Consider the following 18635-nt stretch of genomic DNA (forward strand, 5'->3'; position numbering starts at 1 on the left):
TCAAATAGAGAGGCAGGGGGACTTTTATTATGAGTGCAGACCTGCCAACTTGTACGAACTTTTTGTACTCTGCATTTTTGCACTGCATGCATTTTGACCCGTGAATACGCTTGTACAGTACGCTTCACTGCTCTGCTGGACAGGACCTTAGCTTGATTTAGATTTTGCCGTGCTCCAAGTACCTTGAGTCTTTCCCTGCTTCCGCAAGTTGCGTGCTTTCTTGGCGGGCGATGGCTTGCGTTTTGCCAGTTACTCATTCATGACCTTTCAGGAAAATAACTGCGAACTACTGCAGCGGGTCCTTAAACACAACAGAGGTAACTTGAGTAAACATGTAGCGGTTCTATGGTGAGTCTTGTTTTGTAGAACATACGGTAATGCTTTCATTTTGTGTATTTTTTTGGTCTCAAAGTGTGTGTTCTGGTTGTATCCCAAGTGCTTTGTTGTGCAAGTCAGGCGTGCTTAGCATCCAGCCTGCTGTCCTCCCAGTCACATGTCAGGTATTTACAAACCTCGACAGTGCAAGACAGATCGGCGAGCTCCAAGCTGCCACACATCCATCCTTCCAAGGGCTTCCAAAGACAGCCTTCAGCATGCATTACTCAGCCCCATTCTGCTTCCAACTACCTCCCATTTTCTTCGCCCTCCACTCTCTTTGCAGGGGTAAGCATCATCAGGAAGTGCGGGTCGGCGTTTGCCGTGGTCGGATGTATCTGTGCGAGCTCAAGTGTTATTCTCTTTCGGTTCATGCCACTTTGAGTGACGGGGTCCCCTGCGAATAGTGCTTACATTTCCTGCGGTGCGCGGTCTGCCACCTCAAGTTGTTTTGGCCTGTGTTTGTTTGCATATTTGCGTGCGCCTCTCTGCGTGCGGCTGGCACCAGAAAGCAGTCGCTTCCTGTTTTTTGCTTTTGTGCAGACACAAACGACGGGAAAAGCTTGAAAGATGTTGCGTTTACTGTGATGTAAAAAAAAAAAAAAGATGAATTAGATTGGGTATCTAAAAAAGTCCACTAGGTTTTTATGAGGAAAAAAACACTGGAAGATTGCCTTTTTTATATATACCCTGAAAAATAAATGAGTAATATTCTCTGCCTCCAAAGTAATAACCATAACCAAAGTCATATGTTGAAGAGGCCTGAAGCAAAATGCCTAATCCCTTACTACTGCAGGAAAGCAGCTTACTTACAGGATACACAAGATGACAGGGTACTCTAAGTAGTCTTTAGGTGGAATGTCTCCAATGTTGAAATACTGCGGTAATGGTGCAGCTTCACTTTGGACTTTTGCTCCATGTCGCATTTTCAGTGCGTAGACTAACAGACAAGCATTGAAGCTTTTTTTTGTGGTCAAAACATGTATTGTGTGAATACTGAGAGACTTTTGAAGATGCTTTTGTGTTGAAAATACTGCAAAACAAGCATTCAAACATGCTGTAGTGCGTAGAAAATATGTTGTGTGGCTGCTGAGAGACTTTTGAGGATGCTTCTATTGTGAAAATGCTGCGAAACGAGCATTCCATCATGCTATAGTACGTCGAAAATATGTTGTGTGCGTGCTGAGAGACTTTTGAGAATGTTTTGTTGTGAAAATACTGCGAAACAAGCATTCAAACATGCTATATAGTACGCAGAAAAGATGTTGTGTGTAGAAAAGATATAGTATGTCCAACATGTGTTGCGTGAATGCTGAAAGACAAGCATGCTACACTACGTCCAATATAGTTTGTATGAATGCTGAGGCTGTTGGATGTTTTTCTTGTGTAAATGCTGATGGAAAAGCATTCCATAATATGGTGTGTGTGAATGCTGTGAGACAAGCATGAAAATGTCCACATTTTGTGGACATTATATTTTCTCAATGTTAAACGTTTATTCCCATAAAATTGCAGCTTTAATTCTCATTAGAGTATGACTTTTTTTCTCTTAATATTTTGATTGAACATATTTTGTCTTTAATGTTTTGATTTTATGCTACTGAAATGATGTTATTTTTTCGAATAATATTATGTTGTTCTCATAAAATTCCGAATTTTCTTGTTAGATAAAAAAAAAATGCTTTTGTTTTTTGGGTTTTTCTTAGGCTTTTGTTAAATTATGTTTTTAGAATGTTCTGCAAATGGCCCCCGTGTCGCACTTTGGATAGACCTGTACATCCAAACTATGATGGATGAATCTTTTCATTGTATACATTCTGAAAAACAAGCATCTAAACATGCTATAGTATCCAGAATGTGCTGTACACTTGCTGAGAGACTGTTTTGTGTAAACGCTAGGACATTCACACTATTGTGCATCTTAATCAAGACACCATTATTTGTGGAACATGCGTGTCTGTAGGTGCTCAGTGTTGTTGTTTGCATTTTAACAGCTTGCGGTGGCATGATCAGCTGGGATGCTGTGATGGAGGAGTGTGAGGGTCTTTTCTTTTTTTAGCCGCACCACCACCACCTGTGTGTGTGTGTGTGTGTGTACTTGCGTGTGTGTGTGTGGCATTTTGGAATATAACAAGCACTCAGCTACATAAAAACAGGAGATAAATGTCATGCTAGCACATACAGTGTGCCTCGTGCACCAAACACGGTGACATACAAGCAGCCGTATTCTCCAAGGTGAGTATGTCACCTTGACATTTTAGTGGAGAAAAATGGCGATGGACTTGTCTTTATAAAGCCTAGTCTAGTGTGTTTATCCCATGTTCAGGCGATACTGTATGTGCATTTTTCCCAGTTCAACTGACCACTGCATGATGAATTGTTGCCTGTATCCTCAAGTGGCTTTGGACCTTTATTTTTGGGACTACTCCACAAAAGGCACGAGCCACCAGGGACTACACTGTCTGCTTTAATCCACCAAGTTCTAAATCTCCAGTATGATGCTCGTCTCCAAGAACAATGCACCCCGGAGCTCGGGGAGAACAGCAGCAGAAGGGAGGGAATAGAGAACCACTTAGGGCTGTTGAGAAAGTGAGCTAAATCCTTTGTGAATACACAATGTTGTGTTGGAAGATACCCCAGTGGTTGTGGACTACTTTCTTTTCATGCTGAAATCTGCCATTTTGTTAGCGTATCATAAGGCTGTGTTCACTTGGCTTGCTACTCTGGTCTTGCACAAGAACAAAAAAGATACTTGGTGCACACTTTGGTGTTGTTTACTTAGTGTTGACATTTTGTCATTTTTGCCTTTGGTTCGTGTACAGTCACGGCGAAAAGTTTTGAGAATGATACAAATATTAATTTTCACATAGTCTGCTACCTCATTTTTCATGATGGCAATTTGCATATACTTCAGGATGAAGAGTGAAGAGTGATGAAGAGTGACAAGATGAAAGGAAATTACTTGCAAAGTCCCTCTTTGCCATGAAAATGAACTTAATCCCCCAAAAACATTTCCACTGCATTGCAGCCCTGCCACAGACGGACCAGCTGGCATCATGTTAGTGATTCTCTGGTTAACATAGGTGAGCGTGTTGACAAAGACAAAGGCAGGAGATGGCTCTGTCATCCTGGTGGAGTGACAATAACAGACTGGAAGCTTTAAATCTTTGTTTTTCCTCTGTTAACCTTGGTTACCTGCAAAGAAACACATGCAGTCATCATTGCTTAGCAGAAAAAGCCTTTTACAGGCAAGGATATTGCTGCTTGTAGGATGGCACCTAAACCAACCATTTATCAGATCATTAAGAACTTCAAGGTTCAGTTGTTGTGAAGAAGACTTCAGAGCGGCCAAGAAAGTCCAGCAAGCATCTGGACCGCCTCCAAAAGTTGATTCAGCTGTGGGATCGGGCACCACAAGTGCAGCGCTTGCTCAGGAATTGTAGCTGTGAGGTGTGAGTGCATCAGCACGCACAATGAGGTGAAGACTTTTGGAACATGGCCTGCTGTCAAGAAGGGCACATAGAAGCCAGTTCTCTCCAGGAAAAACATCAGGGACAGACTGGTATGCTGAAAAAGACACAGGCAATGGACACCTGAACCCCCTTTCTGATTGTTTGGGGCATCCACAAAAAAATCTTGTCCAGTGAAAAGAAGGTACCATCAGTCCTGTGTCATGCCAACAGTAAAGCATCCTGAAATCAGTCATGTGTGGGGTTGCTTCTCAGCCAAGGGAGTGGGTTCACTCACAGTTTTGCCTAACAACACAGCCATGACTAAAGAATGGTACCAAAACAACCTCTGAAAGCACCTTCTCCCAACCACTCGAACAGTTTAATGATGAGCAGTGTCTTTTCCAAAGGCAACCGTGATATCTAAGCACTTTTGAGCTCAAGTGAACCAAACCACACCAGAGATCATTTGCAAGCAAACCGAGGCACATCTGTCCACTTGTTTGGTGCACGCCACGATACAGACGGTCACCAAACGAACCGTCCTCGCAGAGCAAGCACACAAGACTTCCTTTTAAGCGAACAAACATGGCAAGTATGAACGTACCCTCAGGTCCATGTCTATACAGGCTTTTAGGAGTACTTACATGACAGCACACTGTGAAAGATACAGTATTACAGACATTGGTTGGAACGTCTATCAAATGATGGTGCTGAAGGTCACCCTGAAGTCACCATCAGACACAGAAAAAGACAGGAATCCCTTTAAAGCCACCATCCTTCCTGGATTAAGTATGGACTGCTCGACTGCCTCTGGCTTCATCAAACAAGAAGCAAAGATAAAAATAGGCCGTTCTTTGCCCTTCTGACAAGGAAGAATGTCTCGGGTTCAAATGAACGTCCGCCGACAGGGCTCTCGCTTCGGGCGCTGCTGCTGGAGATAAACTCGTATTTTAAAAATGTGGCGCATTTGTCATGGCAGCACTGGCCCAGCGTGTTGCATGGTGGCAGTAGTTTGTTACTAATTAACTCAACTGCAGAGAGTACCAAGCGTCTGATAGGTGGAAGGAAACAAAGAAGCCAGACAGAATTGCAAAAATGAATACAAGACATCCCCGCTATTTGCTAGGGTTGCAGTCCGAGACGACCCGCGAATGGAGGAAAAACTGCAAATAATTGATACGCTCATAAAAATGTCTATTTTTGACATACGGCTTGCTCCTCCCCCTCGAAACCCTCCTGCTACCTTGACGTTGACGTTCTTCTCCGATTTTGGATCAACATTTGCAATAAAAGTTACTGCTGTAACTATCAAATTAGATTCAGCTCCAGAACACGCCCCCAACATTTTTACAGTTACATTTAAAAAAAGATATTTGAAAAAAATTGCTCATAAATAAATTATTATATATATCACAATAATAATATTATACAATATAACATGTACTGTATCTATAATATATTTTGGAAACATTTGTGGCTGGCGCAAGGGTGTCCAAAGTGCGGCCTGGGTGCCATTTGTGGGTCGTGGCTGCTTTTATATTGGCCTCCGGCAAATAATTAAAAAAAAAAAGCAAAAATGGAAAAATCTGCAGTAATTTTACAAAAATAATGTAATCTTGTTGTGTAATCTAACAAGAAAAAGTCATCATTTTACGAGAATAACGTAATATCACAAGGAAAACTGTCATTTTAGCTGCATAAAGTTGGAATATCTTTTTTTTTTCTTTGGTTTTGTATGCCACGTTTCCTCACTAGTTAGACGGGGTACACCCTGGGTTGGTCGCCAGCCAATCACAGAAGTCGTAATATCATGAAGAAAAAAAACAAAACAAATGGTTGGGGAAAAAGTTAGATTATGTAGTGGGGAAAAAGTCCAAATATTATGGGAATAAAGTCATAATTGAGAAAAAAAGTCGCAAATATACGAGATCAAACTTGTAATGTATGAAATATTAATGTCATTCTCGTAGCACAGAGTTGAAATATTAAAGACAACATATTTTTTTAAAGTCATAATATGAGAAACAAGTTGTAATTTTTTGAAAATGAGTTTATTAGTTCAAGAAGTTATATTTTGGGACGAAAGTTAAACTATTGTGGGAATAAAGTTAGAATATTATGGATAGAAAATTTGCAAGGATTTAAAAAGAAAGTTGAAATATCTGGAAAATTTAAAAAAACAACAAAAATGGAAAAAACAGGAAGTTCATATTAATAATGCACTTTTTCACCTACTGTACATGGCAAAGCTGATATCAGTGTTTTTCTGGAAATATATGTAACTTCTTAGCATATCTACACGTGTTGCTTTGCAAAATATCAAAGTGGCCCTTGCATCCTTTTTTTTTCACTATGTGGCCCTTGCTGGAAAAAGTTTGGACACCCCTGGTTGAGCATGACCGTATCCTGGCACAAAAAGTGTGGTATAACATTGTGCCTGGATGGGGTCGGTGTGGAAGAACTTGATATAGACCCTCTCTCGTCCAACATCACTGACCTCTGACCTCACAAATCCTTTTAAAGTTCCCACAGAAACGAAAACAGCCAGGCGTCCCAATACTTTAGTCCCCATAGGATAAATCAGAAGCAGTATACTTTGCAGAGAGCGTAAATAAGCCACACACTCTCCAGTGGAGTGTAGCCTGCATATCATCAGGTTATTTAGTAATGAACACGGTCAACTGTGGCCAGGCCTCCGAGTGCCTCATTACTCCCAGTAGATCACAACTTTATTATGGCCCATCATGTCAGGGTGAAAGTATGATACATGGCTCTAAAATAGTGGACCGTAAAGCAGCATTAATTTGCTCCATTTTGTGTCCAATATCCAGTGAAAGTGGGCGCTGAAAGAGAGAGGGAGGCTGCTGAAATGAGCTGGCTTGTAAAAAGAGATGCTGAGGCGTTTGGATAAATTATTCAATTTTAATACTTTTTTCTTTTTTTTTTTTTTGAGGTACAACAAACGCTCCGTGTGGAGACAGGTGTTGAGAGCAAAGCAAAGAATGGGTCGGGGTAATGTACTCGCCGAGCCATTTTCTGCATGCGCAATAGCTCTGAATAATGAAAATGGCTCTGCTCAACAGATCCATTCACTCCTTAAACAGCGGGGCAATGTGCAGCAGCAAATGGAGTACCTCCAAAGGTAACTACTGTTTGTACTACAGACAATTAGATTTTTTGTTTATTTTTAAAGACCGCATGGCACACGCTGGATGCACAAGTGAAGAGTAGAGATTCTTTACTTAAGCATGCCCCCTTTTGGCCCTGGAAAAGCGCCAGCCCGTTTCCTCATAATGGCTCCATCGTGTCGCCAGCTCCCCTGGGAACCACTTTTGTAAACCCCCCTTCCACCTACATACTACTTTCTGGTTTCTGTGGACGGTAGATGAGGAGAAAAGAAGCGAGGCTGTGCGCTATGATGAGCTGATTAGGGGCAGTCATTATGTAGAGGAGAGGAAGGGGGTTGGGAAGTGTCGGTAGCAGGTACCACCAATTCATTATAGCAATGAAATATGACCCGTAGGCCACTGTGTGTGTGTGTGTAGGTGTGCGTGTGTGTGTGTGCGTGTACATTTGTACTGTATGCTTTTCTTGTCTTTGGTCTTTGGTTTTATTTGTTTCAAACAAAATTGAAAGAATATAACGTTTACGCTTGCACAATTCACCCCTACAATATGGTATTTACTTTAAGGCAGGGGTGTCCAAACTTTTCCACCACCAGCCATATTGATGTTTTTAATACTGTAAAAAGGCTAAAAACAACTCCAACATAGATATGCTGTTCTATGTACAGTTGTCCCTTGCAGTGTCACGCTTGGATTATCGCTATCTCGCTATATGGCGTTTTTTTTCAGAAATTAATTACTAAATGATCGCTCTTTTGTGGTAGACTGTGGTCTATTTGGGGAAGTGGTGGCTCAGGAGGTAGCGCATGTCGTCCAGAAACCGGAAGGTTGGCGGTTCGATCCTCGCTCCCCCTACCCAGTCACTGTAGTTGTTGTAGTTGACTTGGGCAAGACACTTGACCACCTTGCCTCCAATGCTGCCTAACTGGTGTATGGATGCGAATGAAGACTACCCCAGCTAGCGACGGATGTAGTTAACCGACACTAGTGTGTGACTGAGGAATGAATGAATAGTGGGTTCACTTCAGTGTGAAGCGCTTTGGGTAAAAATTGAATCCATTATTATTATTATTAGTCAAAACATATTTAGATACATGTGATATGTAGTATTCTGGTCACTAGGCGGCTTAAAACTGGATGAAGACATGAAGTGAGCAATGGCACGTCCGATACGATAGAGTGAAAAAAAATCCTCCTCCCATTTTGTGTGGAAGTGCTAAGTTTTTGGCCTCTTTAGTTTGGAAGCAATAAATGCGAGGTTAACTGGTTAGCTCGCTAGCTTGTTAGCTGGCTAGCTAGCGGTTGTCTCGAGTCCCTACAGCACAAGACTTGTGCAATGTGTTGTAAACAATGAACAATAGGAGTGTAAAGATGACTATAGGCGTGTCATTTCATGTCTAAAGGGCTCTAATAATGTTGAAAACTGGAGGTCGGGTCTGGAACCAATTGACTGCTATAAATGAGTTATTTAGCACCTTAAACTCTTGTTTGGCTACATCGCGGTTCCATCGTGGTTTTTCAAAAAGTAATTTGTTCATTAATGGCCACTGTTTCTTGGTTGACTAAGGACTTTGATTATGAGTGAAAGAATACTGAAAGACAAGTTATATGTAGTATTCTGGTCACTAGGCCTCAGTCATGTTTCATTGATGAGACATGGCGTGATATCACATAACCTTGACACTGCATGGAGTCAGCCATGGCATGTTTGACATGAGAGTGAAAAAAAGTTCTCCTCCCATTCTGTGTGGAAGAGGTACGTTTTTGGCTTCTTACTTTGTCCTTCTTCCTTACTCCGTTTGAAACACTTTCTTAAGTTTAAAATAATAATTGTTAGCTTGCTACGCTAGCAGTGGCCGTCTGATATGTCCCTGCAGTGATCCCATAGCCTGCGCAATGTGGTGTAAGCAAAGAATAATAGGAGTGGAAAGGTGATTATATGGTGTTATTTCATGTCTACAGGGCTCTAATAGTGTTAACCGTATTTAGAAAGTCAAAAAGTACAAAAATGTTACATTTATTAATACTGAACCCTGCTTTACTCATCGTGGTCAGGTATGGAACCAATTAACTGAGATAAACGAGGGACGACTGTATTGATATCTAAAAATCATGTGGTGTCTAATCATCACAGTTATTATCACTGACACATATTTCGGTGAGTGCAAGGTTTTATTTGCCACTATTTTTATGACCTTCACTAAACTTTATTGAACACTGCAAAAAATGTGACTCCCGTGACAGGTTTGTCGTCAGCAGGTTCAGACAACGTGTAAAGAAACATTATTAGTGCCAGTGTATTATCATTAGGGCTGCTAGTATCAGTGTTACTGATCTTTTCTTATTAATTATGCCTTTTTTCTATTGGTGGTGTTGTTTTCTTGTTTAATTGTATTTTATTTTATTTTAGAACGCTCATCTCCACTTTTTTCATTGCCTCTGCAGACCTCTGGATTAGTTCTACATTATTACATTAGGCAAGGAAAAGGTTTCATAAATCAAGTGAATGCACTTTATTAAAAAAATGGGTCAAGAACCTTAAGCCTTGACCGCCAACCTTCATTCCATTCTTCCTCCTTCTTGGTATCATAACCCCTCCGACTTCCATCATCTCCTCTCTGGAGCCCTCACCTCCGCCTCCCCCCTCGCTCCCCAGCCTCGACCAGCACTCCTCCTATCTGAGGTTGATCTTTGCAGTGATTAATGTAAGAGGGAGGTGGAGAGACCCCTGCATCCCTGAGCCCCATCACAAATCTCCGGCCCCGCTGGGGTCTGATGGGAGCCGCTATTTTCATCCGCTTTTTATTGCTGTTTATGTATGTGCAGCGCTGTAGATCTTCAGTCGGGCGGGTGTCACAACACTTTGGGTGCTGTGAAATATGGGAAACACCTCGGCTCTTTGGTGATGAAAGCAGGAAGACAAATCCTTTTGCCTAATTTCAGCATGTTCAAGGGGAAGATGCGTGTTTTAACAGTACAATTTCGTCACGTTAATCTGGAGCTCGAAAAGAGTATTTAAGGCGTACCTCCCAGAGGGCTTTGTAAATGACAGACCTCGGTGGCTGTTTTTCAAGTGGTTGCTAAGGAAATGAGCGACATCAAATGCGCGGATCTGTCCGCTGCTTGACGACTATAACGGCATGATTATTATGGGGGTGGCTTGCAAACCTCTTGAAACAGTGTGAGCTGTGCAAACAGAATCTCAGGTGTCATTTTGCAAAATGTCTACATAATAAGGTTGCAGCGTCCCGCATAATGGCCGTGGGCATTTATTTACTCAACTGCAGAGATTACCTCGCTTCCAATAAGAGTAAGGACACAAAATCAGCTGGACAGAATAACAAATTTGTATTATTTTGTTAAAGATATAGATATACTAAGGTTAGATAGGGCCTTAGCATTCATAGTGGCTAGCGATGTACGATGTTCGATGCTTCTGATCGACATTTATTAGGATGGAGAATGCATTTTTGAATAATATTATTTCCGTCACTATTTTTGCATTGGAGCATTGTCACTCAATAAAGTGTAGCTCTCCACCTTTTATGTATTTTTTTTTCCTGAGAGGCGTTTATTGATTCCAGTGTTTGTGTATCTCCAAGGGTTTATTAGATTATTAGATGTTTATTAGATGTCTATAGAAAAAACATACTGTAGTACACTCATGATCAAAATTTTAAGATCGGGTGAAGAATTGCAAGAATTTACATTTTGCACTGTTGAATCTTAAGAGGTTCTAAGTAGAGCTTCAAAATGCAAAAAGAAGAAATGGGAGTGAGACAAACATTTTTTTTTGTTTATCAGCTGATCAAAGGTTTAAGCCCATAGTCTTTAAAAACAAAATCATGGCAAAAAGGTGGATTCAATGTCATTTTCAGGTATTCACACTGTCATAATTCCTTAATGGAAAAGGCAAAAAAGCTTTCTCTAACAGCGCGCCATTGCTGCTGAGGTTGGAGGCAGTCAGACAGGCATTTGAAACTTCTTCAAAGATCCTGAGGGTTATAGAACAAACAGGTCAAGTGGTAGATCCAAAAAGCTGTCACTGGCCCTGGATCCAGTTGGCTGTCCGTCAAGATATGGAACTGTCCTCGGCGGTTGTTACTGGTGCCGCGTGCAGTTCAATTACCATCAAACGGCATCGGCGAGAGAATGGTTTTAAGAACAAAAAAATGTCTACAAAGGCCTCGTCTCCTTCAACGCCACAAAATTGTCCGTTTGGAATTTGCACGACACCACCAAACATGGGACATCAAAAGGTGGAAGAAAGTTTTATTCTCTGATGAGAAAAAATGTAACCTTGACAGTCCTGATGGCTTCCAATGTTACTGGCATGACAAGAAGATCTCACCTGAGATGTTTTCATCAACATCTGGGCCGCTTTTTCCTTCAGTGAAACAATGGAGCTTCAAGTTGTGCAGGGGCGTCAAACGGCAACTGGGTATGAGATTTTGCAGGTGGCATCCCTCATGACTAAACGCCCTCATCTGTGTGGTAATGACTGGCTTTTTCAACAGGACAACGCTGCAGACACACAGAATATTGGGTTTTAGGACTACATAAACATTGAAACTATCAAAAGAAACTTTAGACTCTCTTCTTTCATCAGAAAAAAAAGTTAGTTTCTAGCCTTTTTGGGTCTTTATACAGTACATTGGCGGTAGAACAGAGGGTACTTTCAGCAAAAACACCTGATTTTGACCAAAAAACAGAGAAAATGAGCTATCTGCTCAGTGAAAGAGTTAAGGACATGAGTTCCAGACAGTGGATGGCCTCCTAAAGCTATCTTCACCACCTGGAGCGACATTCCCACTAGCCTCCTGGAAACTCTGGCATAAAGCATAAAGCAGGGTTTGGGTTTTTTTCATGAGCTCTGGTCTTAGGCTGTTCACCGGCTGATCAAAGGTTTCTTTTAGCTTAATGGTTGTTTGCAATAAATTGCTTACTCAAAAAAATGTTTTGTCTCGCTCGCATTTTTTCTTTTTGCAGTTGAAGCTCTACTTAGAACCTTCTGAAGATCCAACAGTGCAAAATGTAATTTCTTACAATTTTTCCACTGGTCTTACAATTTTGATCAGGAGTGTGTTACATGGACAAAAGTCTTTATATGCACTGCTTAATCAATTAGGGGACTGCTGAATTGAAATCATCCTACCAAGACAATTTCTCCACAATTCTGTTCATCCTCCTTTTAGGAGCAGTTCTGTTCAGTTGAGTTTGTGCAAAATAAGAACGTCGAGTAGTGTTTGGATTATGAGGATAAAGATCACGCTGCTAGATAAGCTAGATAAGCAGCCCATCATATGTGTTAATGCTGTAATGCCTCCATTATTTACCATCCTTGAAATTGTCACACTGTAATTGGCATTTGTGAACACCCCTTTTTTGTGTCAGTGCATGATTCCTTTTTAAAGGTGCCTGTGGGCAATGCTAGGCTTTAATTGGCCAGCCAGTATTTCCTGTTGCTGGACCATTGATTTTTATTTGCATTGTTATTTGTTGATGAATACAAAGCCAGTGGCACTCTATTGATCAGGCTTGCCCAAGCAGCATTTGAGAACAAACCGGGCAGCCGGGAACAGTGTGTGATTAATCTTTGAATTAGAAATAATAAAGATCAATACCGCGCTACTCCAAGCGAGGTGTAATTTGTGTTTTTGTTTTTTCTTTTGCTCCATGTACAGGAAATTGCAATAATGCGTGTGGCTTTGAGGGTTGGCGACTGAGCCAGGAGTTAATCAGTTTGTATCTGCTGGCTCCATTTTACCAGTCATGGGATCTACTGTACTCGGAGCAAAATAATATGCAGTTATCCCTTGCTACATCGCGATCCTCACTATATTGTGGTTTTTCAAAAATTAATTATAAATGAGCGCTGCTTTGTGGTTGACTATGGACTTTGAATTTTAGTTAAAAATATTGAAAGATAAGTTATATGTAGTATTCTGCCGTGGTGTCAGTAATATTATATTGATAAGACATTTGCGCGGTAGCATGCTGTGTTTAAAGTGGCGGCCGTCTCTTGTGTCCCTGCAGTGATCACGTAGCCTGCGCATCACAGCTGAGCATTCATTCATTCTCTATGCCGCTTAATCCTCACTAGGGTTGCGGGGGTATGCTGAAGCCTATCCCATTTGAATTTGGACGAGAGGTGGGGTACACCCTGGACTGGTCACCAGTCAATCGCAGGGCAAACGACCATTCACACTCACATTCATACATATGGGCAATTTAGTGTCGCCAATTAACCTAACATTTTTGGAATGTGGGAGGAAACCAGAGTACTCTGAGAAAATCCACGCTCGCACGGGGGAGAACATGCGAACACACAGAGATGCCCAAGTGTCAATTCAAACGCCACTGTGGCCAAAAGTTGAGCACTGTGTTTTACACAAAGAATAATAGGAACGTAAAGGTGACTATAGGGGTGTTTTTGACTATGACATGACTAAATGGCTGTAATTATGGTAGAAATCATATTTAGAAAGTCATAAACAGGTGTCCTATGCTGCAGCTATGAAAATGTGTCATTTATTAATATTGAATCGTACTTGGCAGAAATTCACTTATCGTGGTTGGGTCTGGAACCAATGAACTGTGATAAACGAAGGACAACGGTAGGATGTTAATTTTCTATGCCTCTTAAAAGACTTTACCCGAGCCTTGCTGTGACTACCCTTACTTGTTTGTAGCAAAAATACTTCCAAAGCACCTTGTTTGCACTTCCTTATGCTAATTGTCCAATCTTGAAGGTCAGACGTGACAACCTGCTGTTTAACCACAGAAGGTCAGGTCACATGCTGTTGTGCGCCGTTTGTTTACTTCTCCTGCGCATCACCTTCCATTCCAGATCAATCCGTGGTGAAGATTAGCATTGTTTAACAAGGTTTCGGAGGCTGACTTTGACGCATCCCGCCAGCTAGCTCCCTCTCAGATTTCGCCGCATTTGAGGGGCTGCCAGAGTGATCCCACTCAATCCCTTGCTCTGTGCTTGAACCAATGACAAAGGCGCTAAATGGATTAGTACAGGTGATTATTGTCATTGTTGACAGTCAGTGGCGTTTGGGGGTTTAGCGACCAATGTAAACAGTATTCCATAAAGGGAGACACAGAGATGCAGCAAGGAAAAGGAATTGGGGGCAAATTGCCCAGAAGACAGACAAGTGGGAGGGATGGGAGAACAGTAGGACAGTGGTTGGTGGTGTCCAGGGGAGAGGTGGAGAGTATTGTCAGCACAATGCAAAGAGAGTCTTGGCTACAGATGAGTCAGCTAGGAAAGCAGAGGGACTACAGGAAGGGGGTGTTGGAAAGAGGGAAGACAGATGGATGGAGGCATGTCGACAAGGGAGGAATTGTGTTTCAGTAGCCAGAAATATGCCCCCAAGATGCTGCCAAAGGAAATATGAATGGCTTGGGTCAGCTATAAATAGTCAGAGGTGATAATTGTTTGCAAAACAGGGTTGTTGTTTTACATTGATAGCGAAAGGTAACTAAATATGACTCTTGGATAGTTTTTGGGCCAAAAATACATTGTACATCGTCGTGGCGGTACATATCAAAGTAGCGGTGAGCAACCAAAGGCCCATGGGCCATCTAGGGCCCATGAGACAACTGAAACCGCCATGCAGATCTAAAAATCCCAAAACACGTAACACATAAATGCTTAAAGTACATTCACTTTCTCAACTAACGCTCACTTTCCGAGGAAGACATTGTGTGCAAGTTGTATGAAATGCTCTGCAATGAGGGGGAAAAAAACCCCACTGGGCACACAAACAGCTTATCAGCCACCTGAAAGGCCAGCGCCACGATGTTTGAAAAGTGCAAAAGGTTTGCCAGAGACCTCCCTGGTGTCACTCCAGCTTTTCTGAGCTTGTGCCCGAATACAGTGCATCATGATAGTTGATTAGGACAAATCAACAGGTACAGTTGGTCAAACCCAAATTTGTTCTTACCTTCAGGTGTGCACAAACCTCTGTTAAAACTAAATAAAAAAGCAGATATAGAAAAACAAAATCAGTTGTCTGTATCATATCGGTCTTGGGAAGCAGTATCGGTTTGAAAAAAAAAGATTTTGTGCATCTCTAAGCAGAATATAAAATGTATTTGACCCACCAGACGGCGTTTTGGTTTGGAATATTTGAGTAAAGCCACATATATGCATATGTTGTTAAATATGTTGTCTTCAAATAATCCACAAAGTCAGATAAATTGCAGCAATGTACAGTAGAAGTAATGGAGGTCAAAGCACAAATGCTCAGTGTGAGTCCGCCCTTACTCCGCCTCTGATTGAATAATTGGTTCATTCAGAGTCTAGATCAAGAAGGACGTTAGAGGAAAACTAACTGAACCCTAAGCACTTTGGCAACAGAGGCAAGGAAAAAGTCTCTCTAAGGAAGAAACATCGAACAAAACTGATGGTGCACTCATGTGTTCAGGAGCATTTTGCAAGCTGACGTTACTCATCTCATTAATTAGTGAGCATCACGCCAAGCTGAGCCATCCATGTACACATGACTACAAGTGAAAGTCAAGTCTGCTGGGAGTAGCAAGGCGAGATCAGACACAATAACAACAAAATAGGCTGCCTTGACCTCCTTTTAAAATGCACAACTCTCCAGGGAGGGTGAGCCGCATGCGAGTACACAGCTTTGCATTGTGTCCCTCCCGCCCATGCTGATACTGAATGCAACCATCTATTCATATTAGAGCTACAAGATACTACAAGACTGAAACACTCGCTTTTCTGCCACCATGAAGAAGATTATTCATAGTTTAGTCAAAAGCAACAATGCTTTTTCAGTTTGACAGTCAGTTGTTTGTGTGTCGTGATATCAACGCCGCATGAAAGTGTTTTTAGCTTTTAGGAATCTGACAAATTTGCAAATGGAACAGATTATATGAATGTGCTATCATTATTAGCACAAACGCTAATAAATCCCTAAGAAATATTTGAGCGCTGTTAGCGCTTTGTCACATTCACCCAAGCCCCCAAGTCGCTGTCCTCGGCTATGCCTGCCGGTAACTAGCAACTCATCTACCAAATTTTAGCTCGCAGTTCAAAGCAAAAAATCAGGCGAGAGACGACTCGCATGTAAAAAACACGTGTTAGCTGGGACACTCGTCTGCCAAGGTAGCACTGTATAAATGACAATAAAGAAAATCTTGAATCTTTAAATCTTACTATTCAAAATTGTGTCCATGTCTTTTCAATATTTATTGGCTCCATGTCAACTGCCCCACTGTTGCGTTGCCTTAACAGACAGGACGTGTGCACATTTAAAAAAAATGCTGCCGTTAAAGGAAATGTCCGTTGATGCGTTAGAGCGTTTTAGAGCGTTTTACATACTGTATGTATGTGTGTGTGTGTGTGTACATATACTATATGTAATAAAAGATAAATATATGATGTGAATGTATGTTAAAAAATGTCACAATTTGGACATCTCAATCTTGTATGAAGCTCAGAAAGGATTAAAACTATGCTTGGCGAAGCCGTGACTCCCAAAGCCAGTGCTGGTAGTGAGGTTTGTGAAACCATGTGCAATTTAGCATGAAGACAATTTCATACTTCCAGTTACATTTTGCTCCGCCAGCCTGCGGTGGCAGCCTGAATGTCTCGCGGCGCATTCTGTTTGTCATGTTTTCACAGAAACAAATTGTCAGCGGGAATGAAATTCCAGGCAAAGCTGTCTGTTGGATTGATTGTCGGCACATCACATCTTTTGCATCCATCGCACGTGTTGTCTTCCCGAAGTTCTCCATCCTGCAGTCACATGGCATTATCAAGTTCTTTTAAAATGATGTGAATGCTTCACTGGAGCCTGTTAGGGTTCAAGCAAACCCACATTCGGCTTCCTTTTGGCGTATAGTTCCACTTCATGGACATCTCTGCCTCTAAAGTTCTTTCCCGAAGAGGCAACATGCACTATAAACAACCCCATGAGTTTACTTATGGACATTTTTTGAAATGGCTATTATAAGAGTGGTCCACAAGGCGCATAAAAGCACATCACTTGAAGATCTGACATTGTTTGCTTCTTTGGCCACGCGCCCTTCACACCCTGCTGAGCTCAGTTGAATGGACAATTGAACATGGTGCTCGCGTGTCCTCACACATTGCCCTGAAAAATGCACAAAGCAAGTGCAATCACTCACATGCGAAGGCGGGGAGAAGATGCAAGCGATACAGTGCAATGCAGACTCATGATGTTTTAATGATGGGACACGAGCATTTACACTATAAGCTACTGATAGTAAATGTAAGACAATGGGCATAGAGGCAGTAATGCGACATTGTTGTGTAATCAAAGCACTCCACTGCTTTTAACACTAACGTTAAAAGCTGGGAAAAACCAAAATACCAGACTCTCAAGTAATTTAAACGATTTAAATATTGTTTCACACCCTTTAGTTTTGGCAAGTATCGTAGTAATTATTGGAGTTTTATCGTTATTGCTGGAATAAATCCCAAGTCACTCTCCTTCGGGACAGACATAAAGATTGATTATCTAATTATTCTGAATTCTGTTGATTGTTTGTTGATTAATCAGCTCTTTGAGCAATGAGGAAAAGTTGAGAACACTACTGCCCGCAACCAGCAGGGGTGCTGTTGAGATAATTACAACAACATGGTGTCAACGATGGGAACTTTACCTACATTGACAATGACCTCCGCTATGGCAGCATTTTGCAAAACATGACTTGAAACAGGAGTTGGGAGCATTCAGGGAGATACTAAAAAATACCGTTAATTTTCTTCATAGTCATATTCCTCTGGCTTATATGCTTTGATGTATTCAGAGTGAATTGCAATGTGGAGTACGGCAATGACATTTGCAGCAAAGAAACAGGACAGGACAGGACAGGATGTCCAGATAGTATCGGGCTGTCCTACGACCATCCCAACCGCAGAATATCTGAGCTGTCAAAAGGATAACAACTCCGGGAAGGTCACGCTTTTATAATGTTACCTGTCAGCCAGCCAGTTCGACGTTGCCCCGGAAGAAATTTAATTAACTTGAAACGACAGCGCAGTGAGCAAAAGAGAGAGAGCGGCGACATTAAAGGGATTGAACGATAACCAGCTTTTAATCCTGTCCTGGCAAGAGAATAGACGAAAAAGAAAAAAAAATATCCTTCTCTATCGAGCCGCCATGACTTTGACGGAGGAGGAATTCTTTTAACGTGATATGTGGCGTAATTAGTAATGTGCATGTGTTTACAAGATAAATAAACCACCCTCGCTCGCCTTGATGTATGACGGAGACTTGTGTTTAAGCGGTCCAACAGGCTGGCTGAGTCAGCTGTTTACTTCATTTCCTCGCCCAGCAGGAAAAGCTTTTAGAGCTGTGTGTTTTTTTATATATAGGGAAGCCAAAGCCTTTGGTCCCATGACAAAAATACCAGTGTGAACGCTAAGCGAACCGCACCAACTAACTGTTTTTCATTTTTAATTCCATCACAGTTTGACTTTTAAAGAAGGATATACCATTTTTTACTGTAAATAAATACATGTGCTACATACTGTATGTCATTTTAAACCCGGCGTGCCCTTTTCTTTCTCAAGAGTTGTCCTTGAATGAAAGAGTCAATCGCTCGTAAGACATTCAAAAGCCTGTGCTCTCTGCATTTCTCGCGACCTTCGCGCAAAAGCAAGCCGGCTATAATTCACATTGAGAGC

The sequence above is a fragment of the Dunckerocampus dactyliophorus genome, chromosome 15 (assembly GCF_027744805.1).
Source record: "Dunckerocampus dactyliophorus isolate RoL2022-P2 chromosome 15, RoL_Ddac_1.1, whole genome shotgun sequence".
In the NCBI taxonomy this organism is placed as follows: Eukaryota; Metazoa; Chordata; class Actinopteri; order Syngnathiformes; family Syngnathidae; genus Dunckerocampus; species Dunckerocampus dactyliophorus.